At 42.8% G+C, this 18,838-nt stretch overlaps 1 protein-coding gene across 4 annotated transcripts in view; it reads left to right on the forward strand.

The window, feature by feature from the left end:
* LOC112242962 (PTB domain-containing engulfment adapter protein 1) overlaps nt 1-18,838 on the forward strand; it is a 166,334-nt gene that overhangs the window by 87,603 nt on the left and 59,893 nt on the right. For all 4 annotated transcript variants that reach the window (XM_024410817.2, XM_042319954.1, XM_024410837.2 and 1 more), the window contains exon 2: nt 2,180-2,280. The gene's annotated coding sequence lies outside the window, so the exon portion shown is untranslated. The remainder of the gene's footprint in view (nt 1-2,179; nt 2,281-18,838) is intronic.

Genomic DNA, 18,838 nt, shown 5'->3' on the forward strand with positions numbered 1-18,838 from the left:
AAGTTTATTTAGTGCTTTATCCGGGTAGCCGGAAAGTAAAGCATTGCAGTAGTCTAACCTAGAAGTAACAAAAGCATGGATACATTTTTCTGCATCATTTTTGGATAGAAAGTTTCTGATTTTTGCAATGTTACGTAGATGGAAAAAAGCTGTCCTTGAAACAGTCTTGATATGTTCGTCAAAAGAGAGATTAGGGTCCAGAGTAACACCGAGGTCCTTCACAGTTTTATTTGAGACGACTGGACAACCATCAATATTAATTGTCAGATTCAACAGAAGATCTCTTTGTTTCTTGGGACCTAAAACAAGCTTCTCTGTTTTGTCCGAGTTTAAAAGTAGAACGTTTGCAGCCATCGCAAAATTGCAAGGGCAATTTTGGGGCTTCACCATGTTCCATTGAAATGTAAAGCTGTGTGTCGTCCGCATAGCAGTGAAAGTTAACATTATGTTTTCGAATGACATCCCCAAGAGGTAAAATATATAGTGAAAACAATAGTGGTCCTAAAACGGAACCTTGAGGAACACCAAGATTTACAGGTGATTTGTCAGAGGACAAACCATTCACAGAGACAAACTGATATCTTTCCAACAGATAAAATCTAAACTAGGCCATAACTTGTCCATGTAGACCAATTTGGGTTTCCAATCGCTCCAAAAGAATGTGGTGATCGATGGTATCAAAAGCAGCACTAAGGTCTAGGAGCACGAGGACAGATGCAGAGCCTCGGTCTGACACCATTAAAAGGTAATTTACCACCTTCACAAGTGCAGGTGCTATGATGGGATCTAAAACCAGACTGAAGCATTTCGTATACATTGTTTGTCTTCAGGAAGGCAGTAAGTTGCTTTTTCAAAAAAAATTGAGAGGAATGGAAGACTCGATATAGGCTGATAGTTTTTTATATTTTCTGGGTCAAGGTTTGGCTTTATCAAGATAGGCTTTATTACTGCCACTTTTAGTGAGTTTGGTACACATCCAGTGGATAGAGAGCCGTTTATTATATTCAACAAAGGAGGGCCAAGCACAGGAAGCAGCTCTTTGAGTAGTTTAGTTGGAATAGGGTCCAGTATGCAGCTTGAAGGTTTAGAGGCCATGATTATTTTCATCATTGTGTCAAGAGATATAGTACTAAAACACTTGAGTGTCTCTCTTTATCCTAGGTCCTGGCAGAGTTGTGCAGACTCAGGACAACTGAGCTTTGGAGGAATACGCAGATTTAAAGAGGAGTCCGTAATTTGCTTTCTAATGATCATGATATTTTCCTCAAAAAAGTTCATGAATTTACTGCTGAATTGAAAGCCATCCTCACTTGGGGAATGCTGCTTTTTAGTTAGCTTTGCGACAGTATCAAAAAGAAGACTACCTCCATATAAGGCTTGAAAAAGCTACTGTAATTATAATGTGGACGCTATTCACGTTAAGCACTTTACTGGTCACAAACACAATATTTGCCTTACTTAATTCATTGAATTTAGATCTCAATATGGTTATGCTTTTGGCAGTAATCATAATGAGAGTAATATTAGTTGTGCTTTTGGCAGTAATCATAATAATATACGTTTGATAGATTTATGCATACTCTCATGCAAATGTTTTCTTGCCTCGGATTGCAAGAGAAATTAGTTGAGAACAAAGAACATTCAAGGAATCATCTACTGTACTGATGCGTCTCACTTGAATAACCCTTGTAATCAAAACAGAGACACTCAAAGTCCATGTGATACATTTTCTCTAGCCAGAGAAAGATTAGGAGTTTGTATTATAACACATCCTTTTGTTTTTGTGGGGAATCTGGAGATGAATTATATATATATATATTATTCAACATATTTTACTTTCAATATGGTCTGGTAGGCAAATACCAGAGTTCACTGACTTTTTCTGACTGGCTATTTTTCTATTTTGGGGTAGCGTATGTACGTATGCCTGTCTGGTTTTTGCTGAGGTATTTGACACGGAGGCTATTTAAACATTACCATAATCTGGAGGTTTCAGATGGATAAACGACTCAAACTGTCGTTTGCACTTATTTATTTTGTGTAGGCTATATTCTCTTGGTCTTGTTTGGTATCGACCAATGGCGGTTGATGGTACAGAATCAATTCTTTGAAGAATAACTCAGTTTTACCTAAAGCCTCAATGCTGTAAGACTAAACTTTCTTCTCCCCCCCCCTACAGAGGACACAGTGCTCATGAGAAGACAGCACCTATGAGAATTCTTAGGCCATTAGATGAGTGAGGCCCAACAGCATCCTGGTCGTTCACAGTCAAAAGTATTGGTAAGTCATTTCATCTGTTATCTTACATACTCTGGAGCTGTCCTAGACACTATTGATTGCAGCCTGTCTTCAAATCTAACTCACCCCAGGAGCTCCCAAAGCAATCATTATGTGCTCAGTGTTTGTGATACAACAACAGCATATTTACATTCTTCAACAGCTCTTTTGGGGGGCAAAGACTGCCATTTATACCATAAAGTGATCTCAGTATAGTGACTGTGTATCCCGGTCAGGTTCTTTCAGCCCAGTAGCCCATATCCACAAATAAGTGACATTTTAATGACAGTTGATTAAGCCTCTTACACAGTATGCTTTGACCTGTGTCCATATTTTTTTCCTAAATTATGATGTTCCAACTTGGGATACAGTTTCACAGTCCAGCCTCTGGCTTCACAGGGTATTCAACACATTTAAGACAGTCTCCGGCAGTAAAATATGGGCTATTCTAAACGACTTGGACAGCTATTGCATCTAACTAAAGAAATGTCTTATCATGCAGAAACAGTGGCAAAGATTAGAGCTAAATTATTGAAGTAGATTTTGGCCATAAACGGGTCGTTGGAATCGTTCTCTGAGATTTATGGGCATGTGCCACCAGTGAAAGCAGCAGTCTCTAATCCTCAGGCAATTTCAATTTCGATGTAAAAGGAAGAGGCCTGCTACAGTGGCTTGTGAAAGTACTCACCCCCCTCCCCCCTTGGCATTTTTCCTATTTTGTGGCCTTACAACCTGGAATTAAAATTGATTTTTGAGGGGTTTGTATCATTTGATTTACAAAACATGTCTACCACTGTAAGATGCAAAATATTTTTTATTGTGAAACAAACAAGAAATAAGACAAACTGCAATCTTGAGCGTGCATAGCTAGCTATTCACCCCCTCATAGTCAATACTTTGTAGAGACACCTTTTGCAGCAATTACAGCTGCAAGTCTCTTGGGGTATGTCTCCATAAGCTTGGCACATCTAGCCACTGGGATTTTTGCCCATTCTTCAAGGCAAAACTGTTCCAGCTCCTTCAAGTTGGATGGGTTCCACTGGTGTACAGCAATATTTATGTCATACCGCAGATTCTCAATTGGATTGAGGTCTAGGCTTTGACTAGGCCATTCCAAGACATTTAAATGTTTCAACTTAAACCACTCCGGTGTTGCTTTAGCAGTATGCTCAGGGTCATTGTTTTGCTGGAAGGTGAACCACCATCCCAGTCTCAAATCGCTGGAAGACTGAAATAGGTTTCCCTCAATAATTTCCCTGTATTTAGCGCCATCCATCATTCCTTCAATTTTTATCAGTTTCCCAGTCCCTGCCGATGAAAAACATCCCCACAGCATGATGCTGCCACCACCATGCTTCACCGTGGGGATGGTGTTCTCGGGGTGATGAGAGGTATTGGGTTTGCGCCAGACATAGCATTTTCCTTGATGGCCAAAAAGCTCAATTTTAGTCTCATCTGACCAGAGTGCCTTTTCCCATATGTTTGGGGAGTTTCCCCCATGCCTTTTGGTGAACACCAAACATGTTTGCTTATTTTTTTCTGGCCACTCCTCCGTGAAGCCCAGCTCTGTGGAGTGTACAGCTTAGAATGGTCCTATGGGCAAATACTCCAATCTCCGCTGTAGAGCTTTGCAACTCCTTCAGGGTTATCGTTGGTCTCTTTGTTGCCTCTCTGATTAATGCCCTCTTTGCCTGGTCCATGAGTTTTGGTGGGCGGCCCTCTCTCGTTAGATTTGTTGTGGTGCATTATTCTTTCAATTTAAAAAAAAAATGGATTTAATGGTGCTCCGTGGGATGTTCAAAGTTTCAGATATTTTTTGGGGGCCAACCCTGATCTGTACTTCTCGCACGACTTTGTCCCTGACCTGTTTGGAGAGCTCCTTGGTCTTCATGGTGCCGCTTGCTTGGTGGTGCCCCTTGCTTAGTGGTGATGCAGACTTTGGGGCCTTTCAGAACAGGTGTATATATACTCAGATCATGTGACACTTAGATTGCACACAGCTGGACTTTATTTAACTAATTATGTGACTTCTGGATGTAATTGGTTGCACCATATCTTATTTAGGGGCTTCATAGCAAAGGGGGTGAATACATATGCACGCACCACTTTTCAGTTTTTCATTTTGTATAATCTTTTGAAACAAGTCATTTTTTTCATTTCAGTTTACCAATTTGGACTGTTTTGTGTATATCCATTACATGGAATAAAAATCAATTTAAAATGCAGGTTGTAATGCAACAAAATAGGAAAAACACCAAGGGGTTGAAAACTTTTGCAAGGCACTGTATCATGTGCACTGAGGAGATGGACATTTAGCTTGTTACTTATTTACGATCAAAGTTGTAACTTTGGGTCATCTGAATGCACAGTGTAGTATCACACCTGATACTACTCCACTGACTCGGGGCAAAAAGGGCAGTTGCTGCTACATTAAAATGTGTTCATTGTTATACAGTGCCTTTCGAAAGTACTCAGACCCCTTGACTTTTTCCACATTTTGTAACATTACAAGCTTATTCCAAAATCGATTATAACAGGTTTTTAGAAATGTTTGCAAATATATAAAAATAAAATAAAAATAGTACATTTGCATAAGTATTCAGACTCTTTACTCATTACTTTGTTGAAGTACCTTTTGCAGCTATTACAGCATTGCGTCTTGTTGGGTATGACGCTACAAGCTAGGCACACCTGTATTTGGGGAGTTGCTCCCATTTTTCTCTGCAGATCCTCTCAAGCTCTGTCAGGTTGAATTGGGAGCGTTGCTGCACAGCTATTTTCAGATCTCTCCAGACATATTTGATCAGGTTCAATTCCCGGGCTCTGGCAGGGCCACTCAAAGACATTCAGAGACTTGTCCCGAAGCCACTCCTGCGTTGTTTTGGCTGTATGCTTAGGGTCGTTGTCCTGTTGGAAGGTGAACCTTCGCCCCAGTCTGAGGTCCTGAGCGCTCTGGAGCAGGTTTTCATCAAGGATCTCTCTCTTTGCTCCGTTCATCATTTCCTCAACCCTGACAAGTCTCCCAGTCCCTGCTGCTGAAAAACATCCCCACAGCATAATGCTGCCACCACCATGCCTCACTGTAGACATGGTGCCAGGTTTCCTCCACACGTGACGCTTGGCATTCAGGCCAAAGAGTTCAATCTTGGTTTCATCAGACCAGAGAGTCTTGTTTCTCATGGTCTGAGAGTCTTTAGGTGTCTTTTAGCAAACTTCAAGTTGGCTGTCATGTGCTTATTACTGAGGAGGGGCTTCCATCTGGCCACTTTACCATAAAGGCCTGATTGGTGGAGTGCTGCAGAAATGGTTGTCCTTATGGAATGTTCTCCCATCTCCACAGAGGAACTCTAGAGCTCTGTCAAAGTAACCATCAGGTTCTTGGCCACCTCCCTGACCAATGCCCTTCTCCCCCGATTGCTCAGTTTAGCCGGGCGGCCAGCACTAAGATGAGTCTTGGCGGTTCCAAACTTCTTCCATTTAAGAATGATGGAGGACACTGTGTTCTTGGGGACCTTCAATGCTGCAGACATGTTTTGGTACCCTTCCCCAGATCTGTGCCTCGACACATTCCTGTCTCAGAGCTCTACAGACAATTCCTTCTGCCTCATTGCTTGTTTTTTTCTCTGGCATGCACTGTCAACTGTGGGACCTTATATAGATCTGTGTGTGTCTTTCCAAATCATGTCCAATCAATTGAATTTACCACAGGTGGATTCCAATTAAGTTGTAAAAACTTCTCAAGGATGATCAACGGAAACAGGATGCACCTGAGCTCAAATTTGAGTGAAATAGCAAAGGGTCTGAATACTTATGTAAGTGAGATGTGTCGTGTCTTTGGCTATGCCGGATTAAGTGAAATGACATGCTATTCTATAAAATCCTTTCTCTGTAATTAATATTACCTGATTGAGCTAATCATGTACATGTAATTAACTAGAAAGTCGGGGCACCACGAAATAGTGTTTATAGAGCAGTTATCTTCTGAATAAACTCTGAAAGACCTAGTAATATTTTACATCAATAGCAGTCAATATTAATCGTCACCTTATTTCAGTCTCATCTGAAAGTTGTACATTCTTGGTTAACTTCAGGAACCCTGGCTAACAAGTTGAATCAGCAATACAAATTGGGTTTAATTATTTATTTACTAAATACTAATCACACAGAATTGCATATACACAGAATGCAAATTATGTCATACAGAAAATGTCCCTGGTGGACGGAGCCGACATAATTTCTGGTTACACAAAGGAAAGGGGGTTGGGTTTGAGTGGAAGAACGGGAAGACTGAGGAACAAAGGGAGAAGCCATGCTATCGTAAATACAGTATCTTATGCATTATAAATTACCGCCCATTTGGAAAAGAAAAATGCAATAAATCTTTACTCTGAGCTGTGCTTCGGTAGGTTGGTCGTAGATGCTGGCCGTGTTGGCCAACAGAGATCTTCCTGTCCTCGGAAGAATGTCTCTGGTGGTAAATTGGATATATGTTGTAGTATCGTCGTTGTGTGTTAGACTGGATATGTCGTCCGTCCTTTCCTAGCCCACGTTTACAGCGGCCGCTGCTAACTCACCGGTTAGGATGTCTCACTTCTTTAGTGAATGAGAGTTCAAATTTCATACCATTCACAACCAAAGCTCACACTGAGGTTGGCTTAGTTCTGTAGTTGACATGTTAGTCCTTTTTAACGTATATACCGTCGTCCTATCGTCCTCGGAACAGCTTATTATATAAGTCCTTTTAACGTGAGGCTGCAGAACAGAAAGTTACATTTTCGCCAAGGGCTTATATAGTGGAGGGAGAGAAGGGTGTGTTTCATAGTTTATAACCAATATCTCTTCACAGGGGCGGGCCACTGATTGACCAGAGCCCTAACCATATGAAAACCCAATTCTCTCATTTGGAAGCTAAAATTACATTTAATCTTTTCACAAATACTTTCATATTCAAACATTTAAATTGCACAACAATTCCATGTGAATCTGATAACTAGAATGTGTAGACTTTCCCAGATACAGTTTATGTCATCCTGTCATCAGTCATAATGTCTCAGATGACAACTGAACTGACATCATATTCATTAAGTACCAACGCATATTTTCAATTGGTTCTATTAACGAAATATGGTTCCTTTCCCCCCACTTGTTTGATGTTCCCAGACTCTCTATGTTTAACAAAGGCTATTCAAGAGTCCTTCAGTAGAGTCAGAGAGAGAGAGAAGGGAGAAAGGTTTTTTAAAATTTTTATATACATTTGCAAAAATGTCAAAATTTGTATTCGCTTTGTCGTTAAGGAGTATTGTGTGTAGATTGCTGAGGAAATGTGTTTATTACATTTTTTGAATATGTCTGTTACGTAACAAAATGTGGAAAAAGTTGAATTGGTTTTTGAGAAGGACGTAGTAGTGACTATTGCTGTTGCGAGGTGATACAGTTGGCACAGGATGCCCGCTCGATAAAAAGGCTTCCGAAGGTTGCAGGGGAGGCCTCGATGACTCAACAACTAGCTTTTGAGATTGACATATTTGACACATTTGCGATTGCACATATCGAGAGCTCAACGTTTTCGGTCTGATATTCAGCCAAGGTCTCCGGCCATAGCTAAGGCTCCTTAATAATGACACAAGCCAACCAAGGGTCTCAGCCCCCATGCATCTCTACCCCCAATGCTCTAATTTATGTTAACCTGTTTGGGACCTGTTTGGGATAGGGGGCAGCATTTTCACGTTTGGATGAAAAGCGTGCCCAGAGTTTACTGCCTTCTACTCATTCCCAGTTGCTAATATATGCATATTATTATTAGATTTGAATAGAAAACACTCGGAAGTTTCTAAAACTGTTTGAATGATGTCTGTGAGTATAACAGAACTCATGTGGCAGGCTAAAACCTGAGAAAAATCCACCAGGAAGTGGGAAATCTGAGGTTTGTAGTTTTTCAAAGCCGTCGTTAACACAGTGTCTATGGAGTCAAATTGCACTTCCTAAGGCTTCCACTAGATGTCAACAGTTTTTAGAAACTTGTTTGAGAATTCTACTGTAATGGAGGGGCTCATAAGGGCTCTTTGAGTCAGTGGTCTGGCAGACTGCCACAAGCTCGTGGCGCTCCTTCACGTGAGAGGTAGCTTGCTTTCCATTGCTTTTCTACAGACAAAGGAATTCTCCAGTTGGAACATTATTGAAGTTTGTTTAAAATATCCTAAAGATGGATTATTTTCATCGTTTGACGTGTTTCTACGGATTGTAATGGAACTTTTGGACTTTTCTTCTGGACCTAGTGCTCGCGCCTCATGAAGATGGATTACTGGGCTGAACGCGCTAACAACAAGGAGGAATTTGGACATAAATGATGAACTTTATTGAAAAAATCAAACATTTATTGTGGAAGTGGGATTCCTGAGAGTGCATTCTGATGAAGATCATCAAAGGTAAGCGAATATTTATAATGATATTTCTGACTAATGTTGACTCCACAACATGGCGGATATTTCTTTGGCTGGTTTGGTCTCTGAACGCCGTACTCAGATTATTGCATGGTGTGCTTTTTCCGTAAAGTTTTTAAAAAATCTGACACAGCGGTTGCATTAAGGAGAAGTCTATCTTTAATTCTGTGAATAACACTTGTATCTGTTTATTATGAGTATTTCTGTAAATTCAAATGGCTCTCTGCAAAATCACCGGATGTTTTGGAAGCAAAACATTACTGAATGTAACGCGCCTATGTAAACTGAGATTTTTGTATATAAATATGGACTTTATCGAACAAAACATACATGTATTGTGTAACATGATGTCCTATGAGCGTCATCTGATGAAGATTGTCAAAGGTTAGTGATTAATTATATCTATATTTCTGCTTTTTGTGACTCCTCTCTTTGGCTGGAAAAATGGCTGTGTGTGTTTTTGTGACTTGGCTTTGACCTAACATAATCATATGTTGTGCTTTCGCTGTAAAGCCTTTTTGAAATCGGACCCAATGGGTAGATTAACAAGAAGTTTATCTTTCATTTGGTGTATTGCTCTTGTTAATGTGTGAAAGTTACATATTTCAAAAAAATATTTTTGAATTTCGTGCACTGCCTTTTCAGCAGAATGTTGTCGAGGGGTTCTGCTACCGTAAGAAGTTAAGTGATCCCAGAGGTGGCCCAGGGTAGCCCTCATGTCCATTCGTTTACTACTAGGATATGCTGAACAACACCTCTTCTACTTGATTCCCTGCCTGCGGTGCTCCCACAGATTCAGAGATGCATGTAATGCATCAGCAGCGGGTAATCAGATTTACAATGACTACACCAGCAAATCTGCAATGCTAATGTGCTTAATAAAAGGCTCTCAAATAGGTTAAGTTGGTTTGGTATTTCATCCTATATGGAACTGTCTCTCTCATCTATGTCCCATGGAGAAGCAATAGGCTACGGGCCAACATCACAAATATATCTTAGCAATTTCTGCACCCCCTCATGCAAATATGTTTGTCTCTCTGTGGGGAGAATGGTTAAAGTGAAGATGGGCAGTGGACTGAAATCAAAAGTTGCACTGTGTGGAGCACATGAATGGTTTCAGATGTGTGTGTGTGTGTGTGTGTGTGTGTGTGTGTGCAAGGAGGGGGTACTGGATTTTCTAAGAACAGTAAACCAAGGGAGCAAGTTGAGATTAGTGTTTTTCGAGCTATGTCTGTGGGTGTGTGATGGCTCTTGTGAAATCCCCCCCACTTCCCCAAACCCTATCAGCACTATGATATCACTACACGAGAAAACCAAAATGTTCTGTGTTTTTGCATGTCTGTTTAGTGCCAACCTTCACAGATGTTGGTACAAAACAATGTATGAAGAAGACAATTTGGCGTTCAGCTAACATTATTCAGCACAAAAAAATGCAGACTATCATGAAAACCTTTTCTCCTCAAATAGTCATTGAATTAATATTTTAAATTTAAAGAATTACTGTCCAGCTTCAGCAGCAAAGTAGGGCTCCACATTTTGCATATGTGAATAGAAAGAAAGTTGTTTTATGATGAAGGAATGTTTGATGATCTAACAAAGCATCTAATTGCTTGAGAAAGTATTCATCCCCTTGTGCATTTTCATCCCCTTTGTTGCCTTACAACCTGGAATTCAAATGGATTTTTAGGGGGTTTGTATCATTTGATTTACATAACATGCCTACCACTTTGAAGATGCAAAATGTTTTTTATTGTAAACGAACAAGAAGACAAAAAAATGTAAACTTGAGCGTGCATAACTATTGACCTCCTCAAAGTCAAAGTCAATTTGTAGAGCCACCTTTTGCAGCAATTACAGCTGCAAGTATCTTGGAGTATGTCTCTATAAGCTTGGCACATCTAGCCACTGGGATGTTTGCCCATTCTTCAAGGCAAAACAGCTCCAGCTCCTTCAGGTTGGATGGGTTCCACTGGTGTACAGCAATATTTAAGTCATGACCCAGATTCTCAATTGGATTGTGGTCTAAGCTTTGACTAGGCCATTCCAAGACATTTAAATGTTTCCCATTAAACCACTCGAGTGTTGCTTTAGCAGTAAGCTTAGGGTCATTGTCCTGCTGGAAGGTGAACCTCTGTCCCAGTCTCAAATCTCTGGAAGACTGAAACAGGTTTCCCTCAAGAATTTCTCTGTAATTAGCGCCATCCATCATTCCTTCAATTTTGATCAATTCCCTAGTCCCTGCCGATGAAAAACATCCCCATAGCATGATGCTGCCACCACCATGCTTCACTGGGGGGATGTTCTCAGGGCGATGAGAGGTGTTGGGTTTGCACCAGACATAGTGTTCTCCTTGATGGCAAAAAAAAACAATTTTAGTCTAATCTAACCAGAGTACCTTCTTCCATATGTTTTGGGGAGTCTCCCACATGCCTTTTGGCAAACATCAAACGTGTTTTCTTATTTTTCTCTTATTTTTATTATTTTTATTTTTCTCTATAAGCAATGGCTTTTTTCTGGCCACTCTTCCGGTAAAGCCCATCTCTGTGGAGTGTACGGCGTAAAGTGGTCCTATGGACAGATACTCCAATCTCCGCTGTGGACCTTTGCAGCTCTTTCAGGGTTATCTTTGGTCTCTTTGCTGCCTCTCTGATTAATGCCCTCCTTGCCTGGTATGTGAGTCTTGGTGGGTGGCCCTCTCTTGGCAGGTTTTTGTGATGCCATATTCTTTCCATGTTTTAATAATGGATTTAATGGTGCTCTGTGGGATGTTCAAAGTTTCTGATATTATTTTATAACCCAACCCTGATCTGTACTTCTCCACGACTTTGTCCCTGACCTCTTTGAAGAGCTCCTTGGTCTTCATGGTGCCGCTTGCTTAGTGGTGCCCCTTGCTTAGTGGTATTGCAGACTCTGGGGCCTTTCAGAACAGGTGTATATATACTGAGATCATGTGACACTTAGATTGCACACAGGTGGGCTTTATTTAAATAATTGTGTGACTTCTGAAGGTAATTGGTTGCACCAGATTTTATTTAGGGGCTTCAGAGCAAAGGGGGTGAATTCATATGCACGCGCCACTATTCCGTTTTTTATTTGTATAATATTTTGAAACAAGTAATTTTAAAAGTTTCACTTCATTTTGTGTATGTCTATTTTTATTTATCTTTATTTAACAAGTCAGGTAAGAACAAATACTTTTTTCAATGATGGCCTAGGAACAGTGGGTTAACCTCTAGCGTCGAGCAATCCCGTATCCGGGAGCGTAATTATAGCCTCAAGCTCATTAACATAACGCAACGTTAACTATTCATGAAAATCGCAAATGAAATGAAAGAAATATATTCACTCACAAGCTTAGCCTTTTGTTAACAACACTGTCATCTCAGATTTTCAAAATATGCTTTTCAACCATAGCTACACAAGCATTTTAAGAGTATTGATAGCTAGCATAGCATTAAGCCTAGCATTCAGCAGGCAACATTTTCACAAAAACAAGAAAAGCATTCAAATAAAATCATTTACCTTTTGAAGAACTTCGGATGTTTTCAATGAGGAGACTCTGTTAGATAGCAAATGTTCAGTTTTTCCAAAAATATTACTTGTGTAGGAGAAATCACTCCGTTATGTTCATCACGTTTGGCTAAGAAAAAAATCAGAAAATGCAGTCTCTACAACGCCGAACTTTTTACCAAATTAACTCCATAATATCGACAGAAACATGGCAAACGTTGATTAGAATCAATCCTCAAGGTGTTTTTCACATATCTATTCGATGATAAATCATTCGTGGCAGCTGTGTTTCTCCTCGAAGCAAACGAAAAATACACGCAGCTGGAGATTACGCAATAATTGCAACGGAGGACACCAAGCGGCCACCTGGTAGATGTAGTCTCTTAAGGTCAATCTTCCAATGATTTGCCTAAAAATACGTCACAATGCTGTCGACACCTTGGTGAAACGACGGAAAGTCTAAGCTCATTCGTGACCCATACACAGCCATATAAGGAGACATTGGAACACAGCGCATTCAAAATCTGGGGCACTTCCTGTATGAAATTTCATCTGGGTTTCGCCTGTAGCATTAGTTCTGTGGCACTCACAGACAATATCTTTGCAGTTTTGGAAACGTCAGTGTTTTCTTTACAAAGATGTCAATTATATGCATAGTCGAGCATCTTTTCGTGACAAAAGATCTTGTTTAAAACGGGAATGTTTTTTTATCCATAAATTAAAAGAGCGCCCCCTATATCCAAGAAGTTAACTGCTTCGTTCAGGGGCAGAACGACCTTGTCAGCTCGGGGATTCGATCATGCAACCTTTCAGTTACTAGTTTAATGCTCTAACCACTAGACTACCTGCCGCCCCAGTACATAAAATCCAAATAAAAATCTATTTATATTACAGGTTGTAATGCAACAAAATAGGAAAAACGCCAAAGGGTATGAATACTTTTGCAAGGCACTGTTGATATCATGCTCTATAAAACAAAGCTTTATTCAAATAATGTAAAAAACATTGTTACCTCTACCCTCCGTTCCAGCTGAACCCTAGACATCTTCTTCAGATACTACCTTGACACATTGAAAGTGGGTCAACTTCTTTACAATAACTTGAAATGCTTGAATGCATCCAAAATAGCTGCAATATATGCATATTCATTATAAAACTACAATGTAGAACATATCAACATGTAAATGTATAATAATCTAATGTATAATGCATTATTTAAGCATTGGGGAAAAATTGGTAGTGACATGTAATTCGAAAAGTGATTTTCACATCACTGATGTCATATTTGGCAACTTGCATTTTGAGACACAAGATTTGAATCATTATTAGTGTAAATGAAATTCCTCTGTCATGCAAAGTCAAGGAAACTTTACAGACACTTAGCGAAACCTCAATGGTTTGCAATTACTGTAGTGGCAAATGCAATGTGTCCCACAGTTTGAACCCAGTGGTCCTATGGCAGTGTATGTTGGAAACTTGATAGAATGTGAATTGAGCTTGGAGTGTATCACTATGTCAGCAAAAACTAACAGGCTAGAAAGTGTCAATGTCAATGAATTGTTAGCTAAATTACTCTGCAGAATATCTGACCTTCTTGAATGCATGCCAAGATGCTTGTCTGTGTAGGTGGAAGGATACATTTTTATTTAATTATTTGTCGTTGACACTATAGACATTGTGGTTACTGTGATGGATCGGAGTCAAGATACAGGGGAAGCGTTACGTATATCAGGGCTCCCAGACGATGACCCTTGACAGATTTGATAATTTTGTCTAAATATTTCAGAGAATTTGACATGCCTTTCCAGAAATGGTGTGCTTTGTCAGCTGTTTCCACTCGCCAAGATTCAAGAGACCCCGTGGAGAGTGAGACTCCTGTCACGCCCTGACCGTAGAGATATTTTTATTGTCTATGTTTGGTTGGTCAGGGTGTGACTCGGGTGGGAAACTCTATGTTCTGTGTTTCTATGTTTTGGCAGGGTATTGTTCTCAATCAGGGACAGCTGTCTATCTTAGTCTCTGATTGGGAATCATACTTAGGCAGCCTTTTTCCTTTTGTATTTTGTGGGTAGTTGTCTTTGTTAGTGGCCTGTATAGCCCTAGTAAACTTCACATTCATTTTTGTTGTTTCTTGTTTTGTTGGCGATATTTATAATAAAGACAAATGTACGCTCACCACTCTGCACCTTGGGCCGGTCATTTCCACGATTTCGACGAGCGTGTCAACTCCAAACATTTTCTCAATCTATTTTTGAATTGCATGTGACAATCTTCCCCCTATTGACATTGTAACGGGATAACTGCTCTTCCTGGATATCATTTGCCTAATAACTGTTGGTATATTAAAGACATACTACAGCATTTTGCACATTCAGGCCTTTATCTCTACTTACCCTGTCAGACGAACTCATGGATATCATTTTTCTGTCTGTGCGTGCAGTTTAAAGGATGTTGAAGTTAGTTTTGCTAGCCAATACTAACTAGCAATAGTACAATGACTGGAAGTCAACAAGAATAGCTAGCATTAACTCTTCACAACTCATGATTAGTCTCTCTGCTTGTGTGGTTTTTGTCTTGTCCTTTGTATCAACTGTAGACTCGTGACTTTAACATTTCTCTGTCCCACATTGAATATGTTACTTTATCATTTTTTTGATAGATTTGACTTATTTAACTGAAGGAAGGCTATCCAGATTACATGGTAGTATAGTTACAATTGGTAGAAGTCAAGAGTAATCTTGGGATGTGAGAAGCACATCGCACACGTTTCCACTTCTTTTAAGGTACGAGTCATATGTTGATAAACTCAGCTGTGATTTATTGTCACGACTTCCGCCGAAGTTGGTCCCTCTACTTGTTCGGGCGGTGACGTCACCGACCTTCTAGCCATCGCTGGTCCATTTTTAATTTTCCATTGTTTTTTTCTTGTCTCACATTACACCTGGTTTCAATCCCATCATTATATGTTGTGTATTTAACCCTCTGTTTTACCTCTTGTCTTTGTCGGTGATTGTTCATTGTATGTATAGGTGCTATGTCTGTTATGGTGTGCGACAGGTTTTATTTACCCACTTTATTTTGTATATGTTGGTTTTTGGAGTTAGTGAGCTTTCATTAAATACTCAGTTTATACCAAGTTCGTTCCCCTAGCGCCTGACTTCCCTGCCACCAGCATGCACCACATTACAGAATCCCCGACCCGATATGGTGTCAGCAGGACAAGGTACCCCGGCCATAGAGGTGGAGGAGCGCGTCCAGGAGCATGCAGCAATGCTCCACCATCTTGGCATCGCCATGGACCGCTTTGTCCAGACTATGGACCTCTGGGAGAGACAGGGAGTTCTTCAGCTCCTCCACCAGCACAACCGGGGTCTCCCCCGAGCGCTCTGTTTCCATCTGGTTCCAGTGGGATTCGTCTCTACCTGCCCCAGGAGTACAACGGAGAGGCTGCGGGCTGCCGAGGGTTTCTACTGCAACTGGAGCTATACCTGGCCACCATTCCCCCGGCTTCATCGGATCGGGAGACGGTGTCCGCCCTCGTCTTATGCCTCACCGGGAAAGCCCTGGAGTGGGCCAACGCCGTGTGGAGAGAGGGAGATGCGGTGTTGGACCAGTTTGAGGAGTTCACCCACCGTTTCCGGGCAGTCTTCGACCACCTGCCCGAGGGTAGAGCGGCGGGTTAGCGCCTCTACCATCTGAGGCAGGAGACGAGGAGCGCCCAGGACTTCGCACTAGAGTTTAGGCTGCCGGTGCGGAATGGAACAACAGGGCCCTGATTGATCATTACCGTTGCAGCCTGCGTGAGGACATCCGTCGGGAGCTGGCCTGCAGAGACACCACCCTCACATTTGACCAGCTGGTGGACCTGTCCTGCTGGCTACTTGTGGACGTACAGATCGGGGTCTGGTGGTTCCATCCTCCCGCACCCCCTCTCCGATACTTATGGAGCTGGGAGGGGCGGTGCGCAGGGAGACCGGAGGGTGTTCCCGCTCGTTCACTATCTGTGGCCGCAGAGGTCACACTGCCGGTCGGTGCCGGTTGAGTTCCTCTGGGAATCGAGGCAGCAGGCAGGGCGCTCTGGCGTCACCCCAGGTGAGCTGGCACCATCCTCACCCAGAGTCCTCTGTTGCACATATGTTTGTATCTGTCACTTTTCCAGAGTTTTCCCCACATTCCCAGCAAAAGGCGCTTGTCGGGACCGCATTGTAGCCGTGCGTAATTTGCAGACTCCCACCACAGTAAAGGAGGTGCAGCGATTTTTAGGGTTTTCCAACTGCTACTGGAGGTTTATTCTGGGTTTTGGTCAGGTAGCAGCTCCCATTCCCTCACTGCTGAAGGGGGCCCGGTGCGCTTGCAGTGGTCAGCTGAGGCGGACAGGGCTTTTAGGAACCTGAGGGCTCTGTTTACCTCGGCTCCTGTGTTGGCCCATCCAGGTCCCTCTTTGGCGTTCATAGTGAAGGTGGATGCGTCCGAAGCTGGGATAGGAGCTGTGCTCTCTCAGCGTTCGGGTACGCCACCGAAGCTCCGCCCCTGTGCCTTCGTCTCGAGGAAGCTCAGCCCGGCGGAGCAAAACTCCCAGGGAAAAGCCTTGAAGGCGCAGAGACATTGGCTTGAGGGGGCTAGACACGCTTTTCTCATCTGGACTGACCACCGCAATCTGGAGGACATCCGGGTGGCGAGGAGACTGAACCCTCGCCAGGCAAGGTGGACCATGTTTTTCACCCGTTTTGTGTTTACCCTTTCCTACAGACCAGGCTCTCAGAACGTTAAGGTAGACACATTGTCCCGGCTGTATGACACAGAGGAGCGGCCCATGGATCCCACTCCCATACTCCCCGCCTCTAGTCTGGTGGTGCCGGTAATGTGGGAGCTGGACGCGGACATTGAGCGGGCATCACTTGCAGAGCCCGCTCCCCTCCAGTGTCCAGCTGGGCATCTGTACATTTCATCCACTGTCCGCGACCGGCTGATCTATTGGGCACGCACGTCACCCTCCTCTGGTCATCCTGGGATCGGTCGGACGGTTCGCTGTCTTAGTGGGAAGTACTGGTGGCCCACTTTGGCTAAGACGTGAGGGTTTATGTGTCCTCCTGCTCGGTGTACGCCCAGTGTAAGGCTCCTAGGCACCTGCCCAGAGGTAAGTTACAACCCTTACCCGTTCCACAACGGCCGTGGTCGCACCTGTCGGTGGATTTCATAACCGATCTTCCACCTTCACAGGGTAACACCACGATCCTGGTCGTTGTGGATTGCTTCTCTAAGTCCTGCCGTCTCCTCCCTTTGCCCAGTCTCCCTACGGCCCTACAAACTGTGAAGGCCCTGTTTACTTGTGTCTTCCGGCACTACGGGGTGCCTGAGGATATAGTGTCTGACCGTGGTCCCCAGTTCACGTCGAGGGTCTGGAGGGCATTCATGGAACATCTGGGCGTCTCAGTCAGCCTTACCTCAAGTTTGCACCCCGAGAGTAATGGGCAGGTGGAGAGAGTTAACCAGGATGTGGGTAGGTTTCTGAGGTCTTATTGCCAGGACCGGTCGGGGGAGTGGGCAGCGTTCGTGCCCTGGGCAGAGATGGCCCAAAACTCGCTCCGCCACTCCTCCACTAACCTCTCTCCCTTCCAGTGTGTACTAGGGTATCAGCCGGTTCTGGCTCCTTGGCATCAGAGTCAGACCGAGGCTCCTGCGGTGGATGACTGGTTCCGTCATGCCGAAGAAACATGGGACGCCGCACATGTCCACCTTCAGCGCACCGTGCTGCTCCAGATAGTTGGCGCAGACCGTCACCGCAGTGAGACCCCAGTGTCCGCACCGGGGAATCGTGTCTGGCTCTCGACCCGAAACCTGCCCCTCCGCCTGCCTTGTTGGAAGATGGGTCCGGGGTTTGTGGGGCCATTTAAAGTCCTGAGGAGAGTGAAAGAGGTTTGCTATAGGTTACAGCTTCCCCCCGATTACCATATTAATCCCTCGTTCCATGTGTCTCTCCTCAGGCCGGTGGTGGCTCCTCAGGCCGTTGGAGTTTGTGAGCTTTCATTAAATACTCCGTTTATACCAAGTTCGTTCTGCTGCGCCTGACTTCCCCGCCACCAGCACGCACCACATTACATTTATTTTTGTAATGGAAAAGTCAAAACATGACAGCGCTGATACTAACAGTGTAGTGCAAGGGATTTATAGCCATAGAAATACATGATTAATTAAACATGATTTACAGTATAATGTGCACCACTCACTTCTAGATTGTGACATGACCTCAGTCAGCAGCTAAACATCTGTCATCTGCCATTAAAATTACATTATTCTGCAATTCCTGTGCACTCATCTAAGAAACTTTTCAAACTTCTATTGTGAGTGGTGGCAAATATGACCTCTGAAAGAAATATGAGGTACGATTCCAAGAGGATATACTGCCATGACCTTTTGAAAGCCTTGAAACACCCTGAAGACATCAGTCATTTTCAAGGAATATCTGATAACTTTATAAGATTCCCGTTGGGCAAACTTTTGACACTACTAAACAACTTATTCTTATTCTTTGTTAGCCAATCAGGGGCATAACTTTTTGGTTGGAACAAAAGCCTGCAGCCACGATGGCTCTCTCTGGAAAAGATCTAACC

Source organism: Oncorhynchus tshawytscha, linkage group LG03 (assembly GCF_018296145.1).
Source record: "Oncorhynchus tshawytscha isolate Ot180627B linkage group LG03, Otsh_v2.0, whole genome shotgun sequence".
NCBI lineage: Eukaryota > Metazoa > Chordata > Actinopteri > Salmoniformes > Salmonidae > Oncorhynchus > Oncorhynchus tshawytscha.